Here is a 12,010-nt window from a genome sequence, read left to right on the forward strand (position 1 = left end):
TCTGCCTTCGCCCTTTCCCTTTTATTTCCTAGCCGCTGCTCGAACCGTTCAGAGCAGCAGCCCTGCAGGGAAGGGCCCCCGTCGTACACACTCTGGCAGCCCACTTCAAGTTTGGTCATGCGAGCGCGCATCGATTGTTGCGTATTTTCGCATTCCCTCGGGGACAGCGGAGCACGTGCGGGAAGGAGATTGCCGCAACCGCAGCGAAGAAGAAAAAGAAAACAAAAAGCAAGAGGACGCGGCGACGGTTTGGCCGGCTGCCCAACGCTACACTTCGAATCGATTTGTTTGTTGTAATCAGAATCGGGCCTCTCAATCGTTGCGACCGCTTCTTCCTGCTTCGCTGCGAGTTAAGGCAGCTCCCGTTCCCCCCCCCCCCCCCCCTTTTTTTTATATCTTAAGTCGACATGACGTATGGTGTTTGTACATACTGCGATTCTGACTAACGCGTTATATTCACGGCGACAGAAAAGTCGCTTGACTGCGCACCCATTACTTGGCCATAGAAGCATTGAGCCGTATGCAAGTTACGAGCGAGCTGTGTAACTGGCGTTCAGGCCCCCGAAAGATTGTACGTTCGCAGTTCCACTTTCCCGTGAATCTGTACCACAATAGCGACGATCCTGCGTACGGCCCATTACGAGTCACAAAGCTGTTTATGCGATAACTTCAGTGCCATAACGAGATCGGAGAGGAAGTCGCATTGACAAGACAAAAGAGGACATGTATTGGACAACGCCCCGAAATACTAGACAAGCGCAATGGCGTTGCCACCACGGACGTTTGGACGTTGACAAGTTGAGAAAGCGAAGTTGAACCCTCGGTTCCAATATTTCCCCTCGCTCTTCCTCTGTCACGTGTTCCATTTTTCTTTCACGTGTTACGATTAAGAACCTGAACATGCGTTTTCTGGACTGTTGGTATAGCAGCTTCATGAGGTGAGTGCCTCCAATCTGGCTCAGGCGCACTTATACAAACAGACCGGAGCGGATTGTATGGCGCCGCCCCGGAAGCCGCCGTTAGATTAATCCAAGATCTCAGATTTTCACGATATTAATCCGCTTCGCCTTGCGCAACTTTATTTTCGTTATCCGCAGATTAGAATCTCGAGTCACACACGTCACTCTTTCTGTCGTCGTGAAATTCTCGGATTTTGAACTGATATGCTAGTGAAGGCAGCAAACAGTACGGCGTGAGGAGAAAACGGGAAAACAAAATGAAATGTCTGGAAGGTTTGCAGCTGGAAGCTTGAGACATTTAGATCGAATGCACGCGAAGCGCAGAACTGTTATCACTAGGTAGCCGCTAACGAACAGCAGCAGCAGCAGCAACAACAACAACAACAACTTTGTTTACCATAGGGGTGGGTAGGGTAGGGTAGGGGAGAGAAAGAGATCGAGCATGCTTGACTAGATCTCTCCTCCCCAAGCAAAAATACATTTTGGTTCTTTGACTTGCAGCATTGCGTGGGCAAGACACACATAAACAAACATGAAATATTAAAAAAAAATTCCGAGCCCTTCTCCTGTTGAGAAAACGCTAGAATCGGACGACAAGCTTCGCTTACCCCTATTTTCTTGAAAGGGGAAGGGCTGCGGATTTAGTCTCTTTGGGTCCCACGTGTGACAAGGGTAGTTCAAGGGCGCGTTACAGGTCCCCGAGCCCACCGGGGTATGTGCCATTGAGCTTGGACCCTTTCTGCGCTATCGCCGGGATCGGCCCACTTTTTCGCGTGACAGTCGTAGTCCCAATGCATTGGAAAGGGATTTTAGAAAGAGAGGACAGCGTTGAGGGGGCACACACTACGTTCACTTTTCAGAGTGGTTTATTTTGGAATATTTTCGGAAATAGTAGTTGCCACTCTGCACCTGTGCATGCTAAGCAATGCGTGTAATACTTGACGATTATCTGTGTTGTCAAAATATTTGGTGAAGTGGAGGCAAATGGAGAAAGTGGTCTTACCGTGTTCTACAGACAGGAAGCATTAGAGAGAGGAAACATGATAGCCCTTCGTTCGATAGCTAAACAAGATTGCGTCTTGTCGCAGTTTTCCACAGCCAAGCTTTTAGAGACCGCCATCTCAGCGGCACCTCCGAACTAGCTTTGATCATACCGCAGTTAAGCTGTATAGAGTAGGCAATATCCTATGCTTGAGTAATGAAAGCAGTCAAATGCATGCTGGCCGATGCAAGTCACTATGCGTCCGCATGGCCAACGTGACGGTACAATGAAGTCACGTGACGGCACCATGGAGTCACATGAAGGCACCATAACAAGCAAGTATGAACAAAGGAATAAGCACACAGAGAGAGGGAAAGAAAGCTGAAAGGCAGGCAGTACAAGCGGAAAATTCTTTTTGCTTTTTACGTCCCAGCTGTTTAGTGTTATCTCCGGTCTTTTATTTTCCTCCTTTCCTTCTTTCTTTCTTGAAAGCGGAATTTCTGACCCTACTCGTATATTCTACGCTTCGCGAAGCGCCATGAATACGTCCCTTCCATTTTCACACGGTACATACTCCGCTACTTGAAGCGACGGAGACAAGTATAAGCGCAAAATGCGAAGCCAAGCTCGTTGCCGGATCGACGCTCCGATCGGGCGAGGCTGCGCCGTCCTTCCTTCCCCTTCTTGGACGCGTGGGCTGACGACGGCGGGGCAACGACGAGGACGTCGTTCCGCGCACCACTCCCCCCACGTGCATATACAGACATCCATATACTATACGAGCCCGTATAGGCGCGCCGCGGATCGGAATCACGCTCCGTGGCGCGCGCGGCTCGTCTATCCCTCCCTGTTTCGGCGCTTTCCCGCCTCCGAGCTCAGAACGAGCCCGCGCCGGCGAGTATAAAACCCGCGGTTTAGGGGCGCCAGGACCGGGCGGCCCATAAAAGGACCAGAGAGACGGCGAGTGGCGGCCCGCGCGCTCTTGATACCCTGCCGACTCCCCCCTTCCTCCAGCGCCTATACCGTCGCTGCCGGGTTCGGCCGGCGATTCAGTCCAACGCATCACCGCCGCCAGCCAGCGACGCCGGGAGCGAGAGGGGAGAGCCCCAATAACCCACGCGCGGCCCCAACCGCGCCGTCTTCCCGACGTCTTTCCCTTCCTTCCCGAAGGTCGAGCGACGAAAGAGGGAACCGCAGGAACTGAAGCGTGGGAGGCGGCGAGCGAACGCCCCCCGGGGTCCGCGCGCCGCTTTCACGACGTTCCTCGCCGGCCGCCGTAATACCAGGCGGTGCCGAGAGGTCCGCCGCTCGCCTTCATCATTTCTCTTCGCTGTTATTCCTCCTTCCCCGGCTGCCCATCCTCGATTCCCGTCCCCCTTCCCCTCCAGGGCCGCTGCGACTTCCATTGTTCTTGCCGCTATTCGGCGGCCGGCGGGGAATCCTTCCGTAGGCGGCACAAAAGAAGAGGGCCTCGTTAGGGGAAAGATGATCGCGCCAGAGGTCGGGGCCGGAAAGGAAAAATAAAGGAAGGAACTGCCGACGCGGTCAGTTTTACGCTGCGCTCAGAGCACCAGTGAACCCGCTCCTGCCGATACGGCTTCTTTCCTGTTAACCGCTCTCGCTGGGTGTTTCCACCGTATGTGGCAGTCGCTGCTATACTTGTATGAGTGCGGGTGCAGCGAACACGTGTTGTGCAGCGGTTGTGAAAAGGCTGTACAGAGCACGTATTGAATAAGCGAAGAATCACGGGTTTGTGTGCGCTGTTTTGGATGCCTCCAACATTTAGCCGCCTATACGCGGCACGTCATTTTGGACCGGCCTATAAGCGCTGACAGGCACTTTGCATTATTCTGATTCCCTACAACAAATGGGGAACTTGTGGGGACATTTTGCCGAGCTAGCCACCGGCTTGAGGACGTATCTAATTCCTCCTTACGGCTACATGCAGATGACTTAGGAAAGTTCCAGTTATTTCTAGGCTACTAAAAATGCTGTTCAGCAGAAGTTGCTTTTCATATCCATGGGAGGGAAAAAAGGAAACTTTCTGGATATTTTCGCAGAAGCGAAGCAGATGAACGCTATTGTTTAGATAAAGATTGTTACTCCGCAGACAGATTACTATCACTATAGTATATCAGCAAACCAGTGCCTTAACACCAGTAATAGTTCAACATTGTGTACACGGTAAGAAGAATGCACGTTCGGCGTACTGTAGCTTTAAAAGAATCACAAAACTGCATTTCAGAAGCTTGACTTACAGAGAACAAGAGTAATCATGACGGAAGCAGCAACGTGTACAAATGATGTCTTACAGATATACACGCATGTGCAATGGGCAATTGGCAACAGGAACGCGTATTAACAGTCACGCACAAAAGTTTACGGGACATGGGTTCAACGACAAACGTGAATTTCTGTTCTGTAAAGGCAGGTCGCTTCTAATTGAACTTATAATTCTAATGTAAAAAAAAAATACTGCAGCCTACAACTTTCACTTCAAGGATGCAGGCTTCGAGGAAGTTCAGCCTTTTCGAAAATTCCGTCTACCGTAAAGTTATGTGGCCGACTGTAGATAGCATGCGATTGATACGGGAACGAGGAGGAGGAATAAACTTTTATTGTAGAACCAGCAGAGGTGAAGAGAATTTACTGTACAGTTGTAGAGCTTGCTTGAAGACAACTTGGTGAGACTGAAGAACAAGATAACGGCAATGAGAAAGCAAGCAGGATAACACTGCTCCCATGGTGACCGCAATAAACGTATAGCAATTCCTCAGCCGAACGGCTTACTGCAGATAAAGGCAATTGTAAGAACAACATACAACTCTGAGTAAAGCCGTGAGAAGAATATGACCTAGGTACAATCGAAGTTGCAGACAAATCATTACCACTATTAAACTGTCCAGAATTTTGCAAACCACTGATGAAGGAACTTGTTCTCAGCGGTAGGCGATCAGTTCATCCTACTTTGTGGCTCATACAGCACAAGGCTATGAGTGTTTTTAAAAAAATGGGTGCATACAACGTTGTGCCTTAGGGTGTACCTCGTCAGTGGAGTTCTGAGCCGTAATGCACACATGGCGGCTACAAAGGAGCTCTTCAAACAAAGTACGTTTTCCTCTTGTACCTAACATCAATATGCACTTGAAGCACGCAGCATAATATCAGTTGCCACGAAGTTTGCGCTACGACACAGCCCTGGAAATCCTGTCTGTACTTTTCAAGTTATCTGCAGGTGATGAAGCGAGATGATGGTACAACACCACACTGTGCAAGATATTCTTTGTTTGAAAGCAGATGCCTTCGAAGCAGGTAATCTACTCCGCACTAAACGTTCCCATTTCTCCGGAGTGCAGCTGAATTTCTGATCATCGTATACAGTCCTAAGATGGATACCACCTAACTGATCTATGAAGAAACTAAAGTAACAGAATTGTAATAAACATAATGCATGAACATAACGATGGTCAAGGCTAAAGTGTGGCACAGCAAATGAAGCGAAAACAGAGTTCTCAAAGGCTGCAAACAGAGGTTCCCATAATAAACAGAGGTTCCCGTTACACAGCAACTGATACTCTGAAACAAGGAAAAATTCACAGGAAGTATTAGTGAACGATTGTCAATGTAAAGCGATAGCATTCCGGCGGTACACCTAATGAGACATGCTGCTGGAATGCTTATTGGTTAATGCTATGAGGCGGTTGGGTGCTCTGGCGCATGGACATGTCGGAGTGCACTCAGCACACAGATTTCTTCTACCCCATGCGATGAGACGAGATACACGCCGCTGGTGTATGCGTTTTTCCTGCATATATATGGCTATGCCATAAAATATCCTGTGTCCAGCGTCTTGTGAAACTGCTACAAACTGCTTTTCAAAGCGCATAGCACTCTTAAATTTCGCCCATTCTCGTGGTGGTCGGTCACTTTAACCGCCGTTGCAAAGGGCACGTGTTGTCGCGCGAGAGCTGCGGGGCATGTGAAGGCTTGGAGATGCTGTGGTGAAGTGCTCGGGAAGGACATGCCTCCTCTTCTCCCGCGTTCCTTCTCTATCGTGTATAAGTGCTATAAGTGCTAAGCTATCGTGTATAAGTGCTATCGCAATAACAGAGACAAATTTTTATGACGAACCCTACTGTCCAAAACCAAAATTTTAAACGAAAAAAAGAAAGGAGCAGTTGAAGCTAGCATGTGCCACAGTTAAGTCACGTCATTCCGCAGTCATGTTCTGGTGTTCATGTTTATGTTCAGCTTCGACCGCATCACATCTCCTGGTGTGCACTCCTGTTCAGGAAACATTTTCTGTCTCTCTAATCCTTCTGTATACCCCCCTTCCCTCGCCCGTGCAGGAAAGCCAACCGGAGGCTTTTCCAGTTAACCTCCCGACGCTCCTATCTGACTTTGTCCTAGTATCCCAGTCGGGCATCTCTCTCTCTCTCTTGTTCGCGATCATAAATTGCAGCACACTTGCCGAACTACCCCCATTTTTTTTTTGAGAAAGTGCTTCACGAGAAGTACCATTGGCTTTAGGTCAGGCTGCAGCTCGAGAAGTTAGTTCGCACTTTGGACCTTCAGAGCTTCAAACGCTTCAGAGAACGCTACTGGCTAGTGCTGGATTGTGTACGCGGTTTGCTTCGTGTGTGCTCCTTTCATGTGTCTTCCTCCCCGTGAAGGGTAGCTAACCAGCACTACGTCTAGTTACACCCGCTGCCTTTCTGTACATTTCTTTTAAAGCGAAACTTTTTCTCTGACCCCTTCCCTCGGGATTCATTCGTTGGCGTGTCGTCACGAGTAGGTTGCGTATACAGACATTTTACAGAGCCGCAGCGCGGGCTCTGCCATCTTTGAACACGTGACCGCACCTCCGTTGAGCGCCTTCTGGCTTCCCCTTCTCTATAGAGGACAACGTGTGAGTAAAGAAAAAAAGTTGTCGCAGTTTCACCTGAAAGGTGAAGCACCAATTGCGATAGCAAATTTGAAGAGAGCTATACGGAGTAATGATAGCAGCTTTATCAGCTGTATAAACTTGGACATGCAGCAGCACCGGCAACACGCAGAACTGTTGTCGACGCCGTCGGCGTTTTGCCCGCGTTCGCTCAAAATGCGTGCGGCGTTGGTGACTGTTGCCGGATAGGGTGCCTCGATGCCAGCGCCGCCGTTCAGGGTGGTGCCAACCTTTGACCGCCCCCGTGCCGCCGCTTTCTCGCTGCGACGCCATATTGTGTCACAGCGAGCCGTTGCGATTGCTTGGTGCCGGTGCTGAGTTCGAGGCACAGTGCGCGCGGATGCTTCGAGGACGCTTCTACTTGCTAGACAGTGTTCAGCCGCATGACTGACAAGCTATCAAGTGCATCGTGTCGACATGACGGGCTGTTGTGTTCCCAAGTGCGCCGGATCGACGCGTAAAGGACTGCGTTGTTTTCGCTTCCCCCGGGACCCAGAGCGACGGAAGAGATGGGAAGCCCAAGTAAAGCGCGATCACTGGAAGGCAACGGATAACTCCTGCATTTGCGAGGTAAGTGTCAAAAATGTTTAGACTACCGCACCGTGTTTTTCATTTAAATAAGAAAGTATTCTCTGATCCTCGCTCACGAACTAAGTAAGCACTGCACCGATGCTGTCTGAGTAGCGTATGGTTTGCGAGCGCGCGTCGCATAGGCTTTTTTTCGTTTTGATGGGCGCAGTCTGTACCCTTATTTTAAGGACTGACGAAGATGCTTAGCAGCGAAATAGTCTTACATTAGCTACGAATTGTCACGTAAGCCACCTATTTTCCTTTTTCACGGGAAGCACACATCGTGTGTGTCTCTTGTTTCTTTTTTTTTTTCTTTTTTCGGTACTGGTTATTTGGGACTAAAGAACGCAGTGCTTCGTCTGGGGAGAGCGGCTGTTTTGTACGTGGTAAGCGAAACATTGTGATTTTCTCTGATTTCTCAGGAGATATCTTGCGGACCTCAGGGTGTTACGTTACATAGCTGATTTTTTAGACTTGTACATATTTGTAGCGTGGTGATCGTAAGCCGATGGTCATTCGTGCTCATTCCTGATCGTAGTGGGTACTGTGACGGCCTTGAAATGCCTGTGCACGGTATGCCCAGGTGTAGTAGAGTTAAGGGCCATCATGGGACCAAAATGTTTCGGCGCTTTCTGGCATGGTGTCTGTTGTAGCCTGTGCATTTCTTCGAAACGTGTGAAGCGAGGTAATACAGCATTGCTTCTGCTAAAATTTATTTTTAAGCACTGTAATGGGTTATCTGTATTTACAAGGCAACTTTTCACATCAATAATCACTTTTGTTGTTTTACCTGTACTTAGAAACACTTTGAAGAGGACCAGTACGAGGGAAATCGACAGGATGGGCGCCGTCTGTTAAAGTCAACAGCCCTACATCATCATGTACTATATTTTCGAAGTGAAAAACATTGCTAATCTGTATTTGACTGTATTAGTTTCATTTACGGTTTTTGTACGTGATATGTATGCAGTGTTGTTTATTTTTTCAATGTAGTTATCAGTGTTCTAATGGTTATTTATGAAATGTTCTTTACTCGCCATCGATGTGTTTGGCTGATGCGACGTATTCGATGGTAGCTGATGTATGTATTCTGGCTGGATATCTGGCTGTATATCTTGATTAATATTACCCGCGGTTGCGTTTTCTTGTTTGCATTCTTGTTTTCGATTTATATTGTGTGTAATAAGGTTGGTGTACTCACTTGAACCCCCCCCCCATGTAATGAATAAATAAAAAAAAACTCTCTCTATCCCGAATTGTGTGTCGAGCCTACCTTGCGAATTAATTTTTTTATCTCGTCTTTCAACATAACCTTCAGGCGCCACACAGTACATATAATTTTTCATGATTGATTGTACTAGACATTATAAGTAAATGTATTTTGTGCATCGTTTGATTTCTTGTGTGTACTACGCAAGATTGAAACAGACAAGTTACGTTACATTTTTCTCTACAGCACTAACTAAACCTTATTTCCACATCGCAGTTATTTTTACACCAGCTTAATCCTGTCAGCACACAGTTTTGTGGGCAAAAAAAGCAAAAATCGCGCGTAGATATCGTCAAATAATTGCAACGAACGCGAAGAGCACGCGCAACGCAAGGGAAACTAACCGCCGTGCGTGAGTGGCTGGCTACGGTAAAGGAGGCGTGACGTGTAAACCAAAATACAACAGCGAAAAAGAAAAACATCCACACACAGGGGGTCGCAAACCTTATATACCAAGCATCGAAGCGCAAAAAAAAAATAGTGCGTATTTTAAACACACACGGCATATTAAATGTGATTCAATTAGGCAACTTGGGGCATGTTCCCGGCACCATACATTTACGTCTTCGACCTTCGACGAGTTAACGGCTATTGGTTATAAAGATATGCAGATGGGACACCGATAAAAAAATCCTCATCAAGGCAAAGCACTTGGAAGCGCGCCGCGAGTAACACTTTATGAACGCAAGCGTAGCTGAGTCTCAGCTCGTGTGACACAATATGGCGGCGCCAGCGGGGTTGTCTCCACCCTGGACGGCGGCGCTGGGCATCGAGGCACCCTATTGCCGGAGCCTCTGATATAAATAGGCACTTGGTGCCGCAGCTAAACGTCGCCTCCCTTCCCTCCCCCTCTCCCCACGGCCTTTCGTGCGTCGGAAGAAGGCACGTTTGCTCTACATATATGGTGATTGTAGAGGAGGAAAGAGACGCCTATTTCTGCAGCCCTTAAGGGAGCACAGAGCAGAACGCGCGTTTGTTCTCCGCCGTGCGTTCACTCCCCGTGAAAGCGCGCGTCCCTCGCGCCCTTTCACTCGCACATACAGCGTTCGGCGCGCGGCGACGATTTCATCTCCATTGACGTCATACGGAACCTCACGGCGACGGCGACGGCGACAGCGACGGCGACGGCGACGGCGACGGCGACGCCGACGGCAGAAATCTGCTTTTGAGTGTCCATATAATTGCTATCGCAATAAAAAAGGATGTCCTCGCTTTCTGAGCGAATTATTGTTCGCTAGTGATGCGACGCATTCAACCGAAAGCACAAACGGAACGTTAGTGCTTTCGATTATTTACGCAAGGCTTTATTTTAACCTGATGTCGGCGAATGTATAGTCTGCGCGTGTGCGTCCTCCGGTAAAACAATTCACCCGATTGCCGGTACTTCATTTTCTTCTGTATATATATATATATGCAGTCAGTATATATGCTGTATATATACACAAATGTAGTCAGTATATATATATATATATATATATATATATATATATATATATATATATATATATATATATATATATATATATATATATACAAATGTATATATACACAAATGTAGTCAGTATATATATATATATATATATATATATATATATATCGCGTTACAGTAGATAACTCTTACCATGTCAGTACTATATGTGTTATCCGTCCGTCGTGACAGTGATCCATGACGCAATGCTGAGATTGAACTCTGGAGGTTGGCTATCTTGGAATCACAGAAGATTGGCCATGGATGGGGTGGTCATTTCATTCAGGAGGAATGAAATGAAGAGCCGCGCGGAGGGCTACCAGTTCAGCAGCTTTCGTTGATGATACATGTGACGTTTTTAGCTGTATTTTGACGGATACTTCTGGAATCGCCACCGCGGCAGCTGAACTTGTAGGTGTGACTGAGCCATCGTTGTAAACATGTACGCTGCGACTGTACACGTGATCTAAAAGTCCTAATGGGGCCTGCTTCAGGGAAAACGACGGCGTGTTTACGCTGAGAGATTACTCGCTCACCCGGTCACGCTCGTAGCTGTTAGTATCGCATTAATGTCGGAGCTAAACATTTTTTTCAGAGCTCAGTACCGTAATTTGTAAATCTACTAATTCATCTATATGACAAGCAATAATTTCTTTGGTAAAAGGCAGTAAAAGACACAAGTTCGCGCAACACGCGAACTCGCGTTCCCTCTTATTGGTACTGCAGGACAGGCTGACATCGCGTAGCGTCGGAGGATACTTTTTCTGTTGCACAAAGCCACACTTCGCGTCATATGAGCAATATTTCATCATATCCAGTCGATAAAGATGAGGCAAGCTCATTCCCCTTTTGCGGCAATTCAGGCCTTCGGCTGCACTCAGAAGGCGTCGTATGGCCGCGGAACTGGTAGCGCCACCTCCATTGCATTCCACAAACTACTCGCTGCAAAATGTCTATTACACTACAGTTTACCGATGAAGTAGTCGAGCGAGCGCATCTGTGTCCTCTGTAATCAAACAGTTAACCACGAAATAAGAAACTAGCCAACCCTTCCCCTATACCGGAAAATGGGTCTAAGCGAAGCTTGTCCTGGGTGTACCTAAACTAACCACGATGCGACGGCTGCGACGGAGAGAACGACGTCACTGACGGTATGCCTGCAGTCTGCCGTTGTCGCTTGCCTTCGATGTCTCGAGTTTACTTGGCGGCGTGGTTAGCAGCAATCGCCGCTTGCGATCCTTCGAAATTAAATTGCTTCAATATTTAATCTGTCCGTTGCCTAAGAGGATGAATGGCTCATACCCCCTTAAGAAATGTCTCATACCCCCGCAAACGCGGCCTCCCCATTACGACGACAGAAGAGAAGTGAAATTTTAGAATGATGAGCGGCAACGCAGCTAGCCGTGGAAGCAGATGACGACCACGAACGCGGGAGCAGTGGCACGAGCGCGTGCCCGAGCACTGAGCACAAGTCAGCGAGCCAGCTGTGGAAGAAGACGACGCTTCGAGCCAATGCTGATGATGATAGATTCTTTGCTTACGCGGACGCCACCGAAATATGGGCCTTGTACCAAGCTTCGATTGAAAACCTGCGCTTATAATGGTGTCTTGTAGGCATATCGCTAAAGCCCATAGACCTCCTAAGCGTATGCTATATAACGGCATCCTTGATTTTGTTATCTTTCTTGTATTTTAGCTATCCCGTTCGTGGGCCATTACGTATGTGCCACTGGGTAAGGTTCACTGGATTTACGGATATTCTTTGGCAATCCTCCGTAATGGGCATACGTGCAACTGTGACATAAGGGGTGCAAGA

Source organism: Dermacentor silvarum, chromosome 2, assembly GCF_013339745.2.
Source record: "Dermacentor silvarum isolate Dsil-2018 chromosome 2, BIME_Dsil_1.4, whole genome shotgun sequence".
In the NCBI taxonomy this organism is placed as follows: domain Eukaryota; kingdom Metazoa; phylum Arthropoda; class Arachnida; order Ixodida; family Ixodidae; genus Dermacentor; species Dermacentor silvarum.